Source organism: Canis lupus, chromosome 26, assembly GCF_011100685.1.
Source record: "Canis lupus familiaris isolate Mischka breed German Shepherd chromosome 26, alternate assembly UU_Cfam_GSD_1.0, whole genome shotgun sequence".
NCBI classification, from domain to species: domain Eukaryota; kingdom Metazoa; phylum Chordata; class Mammalia; order Carnivora; family Canidae; genus Canis; species Canis lupus.
Window position 1 is genome coordinate 12,859,063 of NC_049247.1, and position 14,291 is coordinate 12,873,353.

Sequence of the window (14,291 nt, forward strand, 5' to 3'; positions counted from 1 at the left end):
GCAGAGACACAGGCAGAGGGAGAAACAGGCTCCATGCACCGGGAGCCTGACATGGGATTCGATCTGGGGTCTCCAGGATTGCGCCCTGGGCCAAAGGCAGGTGCCAAACCGCTGCGCCACCCAGGGATCCCTCCCTTATGTTCTATTCTCAACAGAGAGGCCAGATTTATTCTGCTAAAACAAAATCCTGTCATTTTCTACTTCAATCCTTCCAGTTGTTCCCATCAAACTCATAGTAAAAGCCAAGTGTTTATTATGACCCAATACTTCATATCTCAGACCTTGTCTCATACTTCTCTCTTTCTCTGCTCCAGCCACACTGGCCCCATCTTGCTCCTTGAACCCTCCAGGCACATTCATGCCTCGAGGACTTTGTACTTGTTATTCCTTTGTCTAGAATGCCCTTCTGTCAGATATCCTTAAGGATTCCTCACTCCCTTAGGTCTTTGCTTGAATCTCCATTTTTTAGGGAGATCTTCTCTGATGATCCTATTTAATATTGCCACCCCATTTCTACCCCAACATTTATATATCACTTCCTTATCTTTTTTATTTCCTCTTTAGCACTTACTACAATTTAACGTATTACATATTTTGTTTATTGTCTCTTTAATCCACTTGAATATAAACAACTGATCAGGAGTTACTGAATGGATGGATGGATGATGGATAATGTGTGAATGGGTGGGTAGATGGATAATGGGTGGATGAAAGATGGATGGATGGATGAATGGATGGATAATGGGTGGGATGGATGATGGGTGGATGGATGGATCAATGGACTGGTGATGGGTGGATGGATAGAGGATGGGCAGATGAATGCTGAATTTATATGATAAAACATCCATACTATATAAGTAAATATATCAAAATCTTAGGAAGAATCAATGATATTCTTAGCTTCACCTAGAGAGGGTTGGCACAACATGCTTCCTTTTCTAATTAAATTCAGCATTCTAGAGTGACTCATTCTCTCCCTCAAGAACCTAGGAGATAGACATTAATACACCAAATTTATAGAGGAACAAACTGAAATTCAGAGAATTTGCCACTCACCCAAGGTCAAACAGCTAGTAAGTAGCAGCACCAGTATTCCAAAATCCTATCTCATTTGAAATCTTCAGCATAAATACTGTAACCCAAAAATTGGAAAGAATGTCCTCCAACTTCAAATTCAGGGAAGAGGAAAGAAAAATTAACTTAAAAGGAGGGCTAGAAAAAGAAGGAAGGAAGAAAACAATTAGCCAGCTTCTTCATAATTAAAAAGAACAGAAGTGGGAAAAGGAGTTAATAAAGAGAACCACTTGAAAGGAGATAGAGATCTTTTCATATAAGATGACTCTTCTATGACAAAATGGAAACTGTGCATCCGCAGACGTCATGTCCTTTCTCCAAGGCTGCCGTTATTTATCTGCTTGAGCTCTTGTTTTTTCCCTTGCTTTAAAGTGAAGTGCGCAAACACTCTCACTTCAAAGGGAAAAATCCCCATAAATGTCATTTTACTGCCGGCCCAGAAGAATAGCATCAGCAGACCCTGAGAGTGGGGCGGGATATAGGGACCCCAGGCATGTCCGTGATTAAGACAGAGAGAAATCTCTGGCTGCCCCTTAAAGAAGAGAGGGCAAACTCAAATGAACCCAACTGAGCACATGCCCACGGCAGCTAAGTACATAGCTGCGTAAGTTCAAATCCCAAATATGCCTCTCTTTAGCTACACAAGTCTCTCAACAATGCTGAGCTTTGGTTTCTCCATCTTTAAGATGGGACTGATTTAATAGTAGCTACTGCAAGGAGTCATTGTGAGAATTCTTTAAATGAACAAATGGAAAATGCCTAGCATAGTGCCTGGCATGTAAGTCCCTAGCAACTAGTAGCTGTTGTCTTTGGGTATCTTTATATGGATGGAGCTGGGTCTTTTTGTCATGCCATTGCTTGTATCTCCTTTCTTCTTCCCCTTCTGGGAATATAGAAGTTAATGTCTTAAGACCATGAGGAAAGTCCGAGAGAATCACAGCAACTCCAAGAGAATCCTTTTGGCTTATTGAGCCAATGCCAAGAACCACCTACTAACAGACCTCTTGTTATGTGGGTGGTTTAGGCCACCAGAGTCAAGTTTCCTACCATGTGCAGTCATTTGCATCCCTAGCTAATATAAACTTGAGAGAGAGAAGTTCCTAGCCTTAGTCCTGGAATCTCAACTCCAGCCAGCCTAGATGTATTTGAGAGTACTTCCAGTTTGTGGAAAATGTTGATTCCTGCTTTACCAGTAGCCAGAAATTAAGCAGAAAGACAGCCTAAGGGTGCTTAAAGCCAAGATTAACATAACAAGATGGGACAAATCATCCATCTGTTCTTGGTGCCTTTTCAGTTCATCTTGCTTGTGTTATCCCAGAGACTTTAGTGATGTGACCTGGCCTGGTCTCTGACTTACTATAAGGAATTAGGAGAGTTGTGGATCTGCCTAAGCAAGGTCACTGAAATGATACATCATTGAATGGATAGGTCATGGAGTGGGTCATGTGGACTGGCCAAGGGAAACCGATACCTTGATGGAAAGGAAATCATGACTTCAATATCTTCTGCCCTCCTCGACACCATGGTGGAATGGAGATTGATTTTATTCAGGGGCCTGGCAAGACCCTCACAGACTGAGTAGAATTGTCCAAACAATTTCCCTCCTCAACTAGCTCAGCTATAGCAGGAAGTTCATAGATCTTTGGGTACCTCAACCACATTTACATTGCTTGTTTAATCTACTCCAATTTCCCCCAAAGCTAAAGCACATATCTATTTCAGATGAATTTCTTTATACTCTTGCTGTAGAGAAAATTCTTTCCACCATTACTGTCCTTAATCATTCATTCATGGATGCATGAGTTGACGAATTGGTTGACTGAGTCCATTAACATTTATTGAGCACCTACTATAGGCCAGATTCTACATGGAATGGAATTTCAAGAATGACAAGTGACACATTCCTGCTTCAGTAAGGCCTCAACATTCTGGATTCCATTCATTTCCCACACCAAACCTTCCTCAAAATTCATCTGGGGAAACATCTTTTTAATCTTTTTATTCCATAATTTGCCACCTGGTTGAGATTTGTATTGCTTTTGCTTCAAGAGAATCTGATTGCAGTTGTTCCAACAGTTTTTCTAAGTCACTCTACAAATGCATGTTAAAAAATATCTTGGCAAGTATACGGTTTTCATTGGAGAATTCTACATTATTTCATTATGTTTTCACAGACAGCAGAATGTATGGCATGAGATCGAGCACAAAACTCTTATAGTAGCTTTGGAAGATAGGGGACAAATTGCCTTGCTTAGGACATATGACCACACTACCACCTGGTGGTAATGTTGCACCTGAAGCCATTGAATAAGGATGGCTGAGTTACCCCAAACCTGAATTTCTGGCAAAACTCATGAATTGGAAAGACATTCTTCATGGATGAAGCTAGAAGGGCAACGGAGCCCATGTGGGACCATATATTGGGGATCTGTAGAAATGCAGATCAATACTCTTCAATTATGATCTCCAACTGCCATATTAGTGGCAAATAATAACTGTTCACATATGAAAGCTTTTCATAAACCTGACTTGGGATCTGTGTTACTTTTGTCCCTTTTTCACAAGTGAAAAAAGTGAGGCTCAAAGAGGTTATGGAACTGCTTAGGGTAGAGTTAGCAACGTAGAGAAACCAGGGTTCAAATTCACATCGTCTAATGCATCAACGTGTACTCTCTGCATTTAGGAAGAATATCATTCTAGTGTTGGGTGCCATATGAAGTTAGAAATCAGCAGCATGTGTCAATGTTGTATCAGAGCACACCAATATCCAGGCAAGTATATGGAATAAAGAACCAAATACGTAGCATGTCACCATCATATGAACACATAGACTAACACTGGTTGAGTATACACAGGACAGAATGGCCTTGTCTTAGGTCAGCTAAGATTCCACAGAAGCAGAGCCTGAGACAAGGATTTGGATGCAAGTGATTTATCAAGAGTGTTCTCCAGAGAGACCTATGCCAGGCCGAGAGAAGCAAGAGAGGAAAGTGGAAGAAGTCAACCAAGAATGTGGTTTCTGGTGAAGCCAAAACAAACTTCAGCTTGATCGCCTAGGCAGCTCTAAAGTGTGAACTGCATCGCAGAATTGTTCCACCTTGAGAACAAGGAGGCTTAGCTTTCATACCCTATGACAAGCCAGTCACTGACTGTGGGAACACAACTCTAGAAAGGAACATAAACTCATGGCACCTTCAGGTAAGGTGGTTCCAGTCACCCAAAAGCAATTCTCTGAAGGCTGAAAATATGAGATATTAATGGCAAAACACAGGACAGCTGGGAAACGGGCGTAATGAACTAGCAAAAGGGATCCCAGGGGATCTGGTAGGGTACCAACAGAGGGCACCCTTGCTCATTCTCTTTCTGTCACAGTGGCTTCCACAAAGTTCTTCAAATGTACCCACATACATCCACCCCAGGACCTTTGCAATTGGGGTTCCCTCTGTCTGGATGTTCTTTTTGCTCACCTCCTTCAGGTTCTTGGCCCACATGTCATTTTCTCAGTAAGGTAAAGCTTACTTAGGTAAGGCTTATCCAACTATCGTATTCAAAACTGAAACAACACACACACACACACACACACACACACACACACCTTTTTCCATCTTTATTTTTCTTTGTGGTATGTATTACCATCTCATACATCCATAGTTTATGTATTTATTTTGTGTACTATTTCCTTGAACTAGTATGTAAAATCTGAGCAGGCAGGTGTTTTGGTTCACCTTGTTCACTGTTATGTACCTAGTAGCATCTAGAGCAAGCAAGTGGCACATAGTAAATGCTCCAAAAATATTTGTTGATCGAATGAATGAAGACATGAATATTTAATGGAACATTGCTCTTGTTTAATCAGAAAATACATTTGTTTAAAAAAAAAAAAACATAATACAGGGCACCTGAGTGGCTCAGTGTCTGAGCATCTGCCTTTGGCTCAGGTAGTGATCCTGGGGTGTTGGGATCGAGTCCTGCATCAGGCTCTTCACAGGAAGCCTGCTTCTCCCTCTGCCTTTCTCTCTGCCTCTCTCTCTGTGTCTCTCGTGAATCAATGAATAAAGTGTAAGCAAAATTAAAAACTAAAAACATAATACATGAATATATACCCAGTATGAGTTCAACTACACAAAATAAATATGTAGCTATGCATAGGAAAAGACTGAAAGGAATTCAGCAAAATGTGAATGGTGGCTTAATTTAGTGGCAGTGGCATTAACGGTTATTATATTCTTCTCAGTGCTTTTCTGTGTGGTACAATTTTCCAATGTGGTCATGTATAATATGCTTTAGCAGGAGAAAATGCTTCATTTTATCTTGTAAAAAATAAGAATTGAGGGGCATCTGGGAGGCTCAGTTGGTTGAACATCTGACTCTTGATTTCAGCTCGGGTCATGATCTTGGAGTTGTGGGATCGAGCCCGAGACAGGCTCCATCCATGCTCAGTGAGAAGTAGGATTCTCTCTCTTCCTCCTCCTCCTCCTCCTCCTCCTCCCACCACCACCACCACCACTGCCACCCCCCCCACCACCACCTCACTGGTACACTCTCTCATTCTCTCTCTCAAATAAATAAATAAAAATTGAAACATGAAGGACTTTTGGCAGATTAATCAGTTGGGTGATGATTCCCACAAGAGAAGAGACAACATATAAGTGCCTAGTGTGTGTGCCTCACTGTGGTGTGTCGTGAAGACAGATACACTCTCGTGTTACACTGTGTTCAGGCACAGTGCCTGGCTTGAAGCAGTGCTCATCAGGAGTCCAGGTATGGGAAGAGGAGAGGAAGGGAGGAAGAGAGAGATGAAGGAAGGCAGAGAGGGAGGGAGGATGGGGGGGAGGAAGAAGGAAAGAAACCCATCAATCAAAATCCTGCACTCTATCCTGTTGTGGTCTGAAGGTTTCTGCCCTGGGTTCCTGGGTGAGATGGGGCTGCCAAGAATGGCTAATCGTTGGGCAGGGACAAGAGCAGCAGTCATCCGTTGAGCTCTGATTGTGTCAGATCCCGGACGGAGCAGCCACTGAGCACAAGTGACATCAGCACCCTGAGACTGTGGAGTCCTCTTACCCAATGGGGTAGTCACATTAATGCCACCCTTAACATCTGTTTGTCCACACAATAAACTGATGAGACAGACATTATTCACCCCAATTTGAAAATGAAAACACGGAGGCAACGAGAGAGGATAAACCACCTGCCCAAAGTCACACACTTGCTTCGGCCCGCTCCCTCTGGGCGGGTACCTGGGTCTGAAAGCAGACCCTGGGAAGAGGGGGAGAGGCCACAGACATGCTGGGCCTGAGGCCACGGACCTGGTTCTCTGCGCTTGGATGGTGAGCAGACGTCTTTGTATCTCCAGACCCCGGGGAGTGAAATCGTCCATGTTCAAGAGCCTGCAGTTCACCCAAGGTCAGAGTAATTGCGCATGATTAATGGTTGATCCTTCGTGAAAGCCCTGCACAAAAGCTCCAAACCGACTTAGTCGTAATTTCATACTCCTCCCAGTCCATTTAGAAGAGCAGAGCTTTATTTCCTCTCTGCACAGCAAAGAAATCAGAATCTTCAGCTCTGGAAAAGAGCTTTTAAACCCCTGATTCACGGCCCGTGGTTTCCCAGGGCCAGTACCAGACATCACGGATGACCGTGTCTGGCTGTCTAGGTAACAGTGAAGGGTAGGGGGGCGTCATAATAGAAAGAGGGAACATTGGCAGAGTGCTCGCCTGCCTGTGACATGAATGAACTCCTCAAATCTAGTATGCGATGATTGTTTCCATTTTATAGACAAGGAAACTGAGGCATGAGAGCATAAGTAGTTTCAGGCCATGCCGCTTATAAATGGAGATTTGAACCCAGGGAGTCTGGCTCCAGAAGCAGATCTTAAGGAAGCCCCGTCTGGCTTCATGTTTTAGGACAGGCTCCATGGGTTATTAGTGAAATCAACTGACTCTTCACCTGGTTGGTAATTAAGTGTAAAAATGAGAGACTCCTAACTCTGGGAAACGAACAAGGGGTAGTGGAAGGGGAGGCGGACAAGGGGATGGGGTGACTGGGTGACAGGCACTTGATGGGATGAGCACTAGGTGTTATACTATATGTTGACAAATTGAATTCCAGTTAAAAAAATGCAATAAATAAATAAATAAAAATTAAAAAAATATAAGTGTGAAAATGGCTCCTTTGCAACAATGCCACCACCCCAGCTGACACCCCTCCAGCAGCTTGCATCACATCACCCACCTGTCCCCAACCCCAAGACACGCACAAACCACTCCCTAGGTCTCAGCCAATGCCCTCTTACCTTCAGTTTTCCCAAGTGCAACATGCTTTTTCAGCCCTCCATGCCCGGCATGCTGGGTTTGCCCTGCTCTCACCCACTTACCAAGTCCTCCTCACCCTCCTGAGCCAGGCTGAGCATGTCTCCCCACCAATAGGTGATGATGAGTGGATGAAAACAAATGTTAAATCCAAAGTTACTAACTGACATCCTGAGATCTGGATGTGGCCCTCAAGTGGGGGGTTTTGTTTTGACCATACCATGCTTTTAAAACAATTGAATTCGTCACCTATATTTTCAAAAGTAGCAGATTTCACACCAAATAATGTGGACTTCTGGTAGCCACAAGATCTGACAACATGGACCTAACACCCTGCCCGACAACAGTTAGTGGACCTGGGCAGTGGCTGTCCCCTTCGGAGGGGACAGGGGCCCTCCAGATCATCAAAGTCCCCTCCACGCCCTGCCCCTGTCCACTTCGCGCCTGTAATACCCTCTGGCCCCTGGAGGTCTGGGAGTTTCAAGCCCTGCTCTAAAGATTCTGCAAAATGGGAGTTTGGGAGCAGAGAAAGAGCAGCCTTTGGGAAGTGTTCTGAATCTGAATCATCCTTCCCATTCTGTGGTCAGCTGCCAGCCTTGCCCTCTACAGGATATATTATATAAGCAATCAGACTGTCAGTTCCAGAAAAGCATCGAAAAGGAAGGCCATACTCCATTCCTTCATTTATTTCCCAAATATCTGTGTATCCCCTCCATGTGCAAGGAATTGTGTCTAATTGACATACATTTCAAGGAAGCTGCCTCTAGTTCTTTAACTCTTTATCTTTTCCACTAAAGCCTTTAAAATGTAGCTTCTCCATGATATCTGCATCCATGTTCCTCCTCATGAGGAATTTTGTCTCTTGTGAATGGACCAGTAAAGACATCCCCTGCTGGCTCCCGTGGCAGCATGGTTGGCTCCTGATCTCTGCTGTTCTGAGGCTCTGGGTCTCAGCTAACACACACACCTCACTCTCATGTGTCCTCGGAGCAGGGAATACAGCATCAGGCTCCAGCCCAAGTCTGGACCTTCTGGCAAGGCCTCATTACAGCCTCCCATGCCTGTGCAGAAGGTGTGGCTCCCCTGTCCCAAACCTAGGCTGGTAACTTTTATTGGGGCTCAGGCTTTAACTGGAGATTTGAAAGAGCTGGGGGTTTGATGCAAGGCAGCTGGAATGCCAGTCTACATGGGTAATGATAGTCAAAGTCTCCAAAAGGAAAACAGTGGGTTCTCCAGACAGACCTGCTTGGGGCCCTAGTGCCCAAGAGAGGGAGGGAGGAAGGAGGCTCTTCCCAGTTGCCCTCTGATCTTTGAACCTGGGCCTGGCATCTCCATAAAGAAGCAATAGCGAACCCATCAAGCTGAGGTGACCTGTCAACACCACCACAGATACCCCAGCCAGCCAGATGCTCACAGCCCTGAGTGTGATCTCGGGGTTATGAGATTGGTCCTTGCATTGGATGTGGAGCCTGCCTAAGATTCGCTCTCCCTATCCCTCTGCCCCTACCCCTTCCATCTCCAAAAACAATAGCAGCAACAACAAACAAACAAAAACTCAACGATAAGAAAGTGAGCAACCAGATTAAAAAATGAACGAAAGACACCTCATCGCAGAAGATGCCCAGATGGCAAACAAGCATTTAAAAAGACAGTCAACCGCATATGTCAATAGGGAATTGCAAGTTAAAGCAACAATGAGGTACCACTGCATACTTATTAGAATGGCCAAAGTCCAAAACACTAACACCAAATGCTGGGGAGAATGTGGAGCAACAGGAACTCCTCCATGGCTGGTGGGAACGAAAAATGGAACAGCCACTTTGGAAGGCAGTTTGGAGCGTCTCTTACAAGGCTAAATATGCTCTTACCATACAATCCAGTGATTGTGCTCTTTGGTATTCACCCAAAGGAGTTCAAAACTTTTGTCCATAAAAAACCCTGCATACGGATATTTGTAGCAGCTTTGTTCATAGTTGCCCAAACTTGGAAGCAACCCATATATTCTCCAGTAGGTGAATGGATAAATAAACAGTGGTACATCCAGATAATAAATATCATCCAGCACTAAAACGAAATGAGCTATCAAGACATGAAAATATATGGAAGAATCTCGAATGCTTATTATTAAGTGAAAGGAGCCAATCGGAGAAGGCCGTGGGATTCCAACTATAGGACATTCTGAAAAAGGCAACACTATGGAGACAGTAAACAGATCAGTGGTTACCAGGGGTGATAAAGGAAGAGAAGATGAATTGGAAGCACAGAGGATTTTTAGGGCAGGGAAGCTCTTCTACATGGCTACACCTCACACGATTGCCCATACATCACGCGATTGCCCGAACCCATAGAATGACAACACCAAGGGTGAACCGAAATGTAAACTATAGACTTTGGGTGATAATGACATGTCAATGTAAGTTCATCGACTGTTGATAGTGGAGGAGACCCTGTATGTGTGGGGAGCGGGGCGTGGGGTCTATGGGAACTCTTTGTACTCTCTGCTCAACTTTGCTGTAAACCTAAAATTGCTCTCAAAAAATCCAGTTTACTAATTTAAAACATTTAAAAAAGAAATCATGACCTTCCAAACACATTGATAGCATCCCTCTCGGGGCCCTGGAAGGTATCTGTATGGTGAGGGATCCTGAAGCTGAAGCATCATTAGCGTCTTCTTTTAAGAAGATGTGTAACTAAGTCGAACAGCTCTGGGACTCAGCATGACTAAAGCTGAGTAAATACGTGTAGGAACGTGTAGGCATGTCAGACCTGTGAGCTAACTGCAAGGAGTCTTGCAGAACGCTATGTTCGCAGACAGCAGGGAAAGCCAGCTATTTGTTGGATCAATTAGCCAGAGGATGGTAGAGAGTTTCTACTGTCATTGCTAACATCTGATGAGCTTCTACTACATATCAGACCATGCTAAGTGCTTTATCTAGCAACACTTCAGAGACAAGAAATTGAGGCTCAGAGAAGTGACCTGTGTTCCTGAAGCCTGCCTTCAGATATTCTGTGAAGCTGGGATTCAAAAAATGGTGCCCTTGGCTCCCCTGAAACATGTGGCCTTCATCCAGGACTTCGGGCGATACATTTTTCCCTCTTTTTCATTGTTTGCAGGATGTAATAGGATCCACTGTGAAGTCTTCCCTGAGGCTGTGCATATAAAAATAAGAATGAAACCAGGGGACAGAGAGCTCCTTTTAATTGTGAGATGTTATATGCATTTGTCAGAGTCCAATCAGAAAGCAGAAACCACGAAAGGTCTTTTAAGCAGAAGGAGTTTGATTGAGGGAACTGACTGCCCAGAGGATGGAGGGACTGAGAAGCAAACCAGAGCTGGTGAGAACAAGATGCTCTCACTCTCCTCGGATGGAGGCACAGCGAGAGAAGGTTGCTTTGCCAGAGCCAGAAGCTGGCGCACTCGGGAGGTGGGAGAGCCCCGGAAAGGGCTGCCCGTGGGGCTGAGACAGTAGAGGAAGGAGCACTCTCGGAGCAGGAAAGAGAGGCAGCAGCCACAGGAGATGCTGTGGAAGCAGCGATGGGATAGAAATACCCCAGATGTTCCCCTTCTCCATCTCTTCCATTGTCTCGGAACCCTTCCTCTGGCCAACCCTTCCTGGGAGGCCGGGAAACCACACCCCATCAATGCAAGATAATTTTACTATAGGAGACAACTGCAGCCTCCTGATTAAGCAGAAGAGGAGGGCAAGACACAGAATTCCAGAATCCTATACACTCTTTCTTCTCCACGTGGCTTGAACAAACAGGTGAGACCAAAGTTAACCAGGATATCTTACATTTCTGGACCAAATCTTGACTCCACAAAAATGGTGGGGTGGAGGAGTAGCTAAGGAAAGAGATGGGTAGCTTATACATTCTTCTCTGCCTTAAACCAAGCATCAAAGGGCTAGCTCTCCAAGGGCAGGATTTATTTCCATCTTAAAATAGAGAGAAGCCTCAGGACTGGTGGAAGTGGTCTGCCCCCTGCAGAGGGGCCTCTGGTGAGGTTTGTAGAGCTCCATCCCAGACACCAGGAATGACGTTGTCCTCCTGGCTCCCTTGATCCATCAGAAACTGACAGCCTTCTTGTCCAGCAGTCAGCTGCCTCCTGCTTCAGGGTGTCTGTGGGAGGAAGCAAAGAGCGCCAGCCAGAAGCCACTATTCCTACTTCTCCCTTCATCAGTGCCCTGCCCTGGATTCTATCTCAAGATGCAAATGCAGCCCCAGAGATGCACTCTCCGCCTCTTAGCGCCACTGCTCCGCCAGGCCCAGTATTCATAAATGGCCTCTGAGTCCAGGACTGTCTGTCCCCACCTGCCTCAGGAGCCCTCCAGTTCTTCCTGATGTAGCCGCGAGGACCATGTTCGGCTCCTTGGGCCGAGTGCCCTCTCCTCCCTGGAGCTGGAATGCCCTACAACTCCTATTGGTCAGGTTAGCACTGACTCACATCACAGCAGTAAATAAATGTCACTTCCTCAGGGCACTCCTCTTCTGACCACCTTCCTAAAGTGGTCTGCGTTTCATAGCACCTTGCATTTGTCCTACTTGTTACATGCTGTTTTTACTATTCATGTAATTACCTAGACCGGGGGTCAGCAAACAATAACCAGTGGGCCAATCCAATCTACCACCACTTCCTATAAATAAGTTTTATTGGGACACAGTCACGTCCATTCATTTGCATATGGTCTACGGTGGCCTTCACACAGCAATGACTGAGTCAAGTAGTTGCAACAGAGACCTAATGGCCAGAGATCTTTCTAAATGTACATCTTCTAAAATTAAAATTACAAGCCTTCTTTGTGTCTTTCTATTGGCTTCAGAAAAGCATCCCAACACGTCAGCCTTACACAATAAGCCCTGCCAGACCTGGTTTCTGCTTGCTTTGCAAAGCTGCAGGTGCTGAAGGTTTGGGAGATTGGAATGGAGGAAACTGATATTTGACAATCACTGAGTCATGCCAAGCTCTGTGCTGGGTGCTTCGTGCTTAGTCTGGTCCTGGTACATCCCCTAAAAATTACTTGCTTATCTGTTCACCCTAGAATTGGGTCTTATAACATTTATTGTTGCTCTTTGATATATTTTTCAGAAAATAATGTCAACCATTTCTGTTCTATCAAAGATTTTAATTGATAACTATCTTTGTTTCTCAATAAGCAGACTGTGGGCCATTTTTTTTCCTGTGGCCATTGCATTTTAGGTGTCTTATCTTTAAGATATTTTAACCCATAGCAGCTGACTATCTTCAATGAGTGAAGCTCCAGATCCTCAAAACATGTTAAATCCTTTAGACCTAGGTCTAGTTACATGTGATGAAAAACCCAAAATATGGCTTAAGCAAAGTAGAAATTTGCTTTGTCACATAATTTAGTCCAGAGGCAAACAGTCCAGACTGATATGGCAGTTTTACAATCCACAGGGACCCAAGCTACTTTCTCTTACTGCTTTACTTTTCTTGGTTCCCACCTCATAGTCCGAGATGGCTGCTTGAGCTCCATCCTTATGTCCACATCCCACCCACACTGAAGGAGGAAGGGAAGAAGAGGCAGAGGGTTTGTCCCAGCTGTCTTTTAAGGACATTATTCATACAATATTACCTCTAAAATCTCAATGGCCAGAGCCCTATTACCACACTTTGATGTAAGGGAGGCTGGGAAATGGAACCTTTATTTCAGAGATCCAGTCCCCAGCTAAACATGGAGCTTCTGTTACTAAAGAAGGGAGAGCGAATGGACATGCTGGAAGACCACTAGTCTCTGCCACAGGTATTCAGCTATTTCACATTGCCACTGGCCAGACGATATTTATGTTCTTTATATGAAAACAAATCAAGACCAAACTTAAGTTAAAAACTGTGCAATGAACAATCGAGTTATTCTGTTCAATCATCCATCCACTTGTTCATTCATTCAATAAACATCTATGTAGCTTCTATTCTAATCCAGACACTGGGCAAGATACAGGATGCAAGAATTAAATAGAAATGGGAAGAACAGATTCCTGAACTTCTTCCTAAGGCTATTTATTATTATTATTATTATTATTATTATTATTATTATTTTCTTCCTAAGATTTTTCTTAAATGGGACAAGGGGTATTTTAATGAACAAGGCCATTTATCATGAAAGTGCACATACAGAATAACAATAAAAACCAGCACCTCGACTGAGGAGCGCTTAAAGCACCAAGTTCCCCTGTCAACTGTGATGTTCTAAAGTCTTCAGGGGTCTCCAAACTGGGCTGTCTAGAGCTCTTCTCCCCGGGGAAACTCTACATGGCCTGCTCAGCCTCCTCCCCCACACGTCCAAGGACAAAATCCAGCCGGGGGGCCTCTGAAAGGCAGAGATATTTATGCCATATCCAGAAGACCAAATCTAAGAGACAAAGCTGATGCCACTTGAAAGGAATCAGAGTAGGATCTCTGGAGATTAAGGAAATGACACTGACCAAGTTGCAAAGGGGAAAAGGGTGAGAAGAAGTACATACTAAAGCAGCTGGACCATCCGTTATTTTGATTTGTCCTTTCCTTAAAAAAATTTTTCAAAGAGAATTAAAGGAGAGGAATTAGCCCCCAACAACTTCAGGAATATTAATCCATCTTGCATTGACATTGACACCAGTCTCTGTAGGGTTGGGGTAACGTGAAGAGAAAGCTACAGATGTGCCTCTGTCCCCCCACCACGTCCCCCGCCCTGTGCCCCTGCCTCTCGCCTCTGGCCACTTTCCCTTTCATGCTTTTGTTTGACATATAGGAAAGAATCATGAGGTGTTGAGTATCATTAACTTCCAAACACCTAGGAAATCAGTAGGAAAGTGCAAACACTGCGGACCCCGACCGTCTCCGCAAATGATCTGTCCTCAAGTCCTCCCCTCTAGAGATGAAAAGAAGGAATTTGGCAGGCTGACAGTCTC

General features: G+C 44.4%; 1 long non-coding RNA gene across 1 annotated transcript; it reads left to right on the forward strand.

The window, feature by feature from the left end:
* Nucleotides 1-9,594: 9,594 nt before the first annotated feature.
* LOC111092568 lies at nucleotides 9,595-12,177 on the forward strand. Its single transcript, XR_005379203.1, has 2 exons — nucleotides 9,595-9,795; nucleotides 10,497-12,177. It is a non-coding gene; the product is annotated as an uncharacterized LOC111092568 (long non-coding RNA).
* The last annotated feature ends 2,114 nt before the right edge of the window (nucleotides 12,178-14,291 follow it).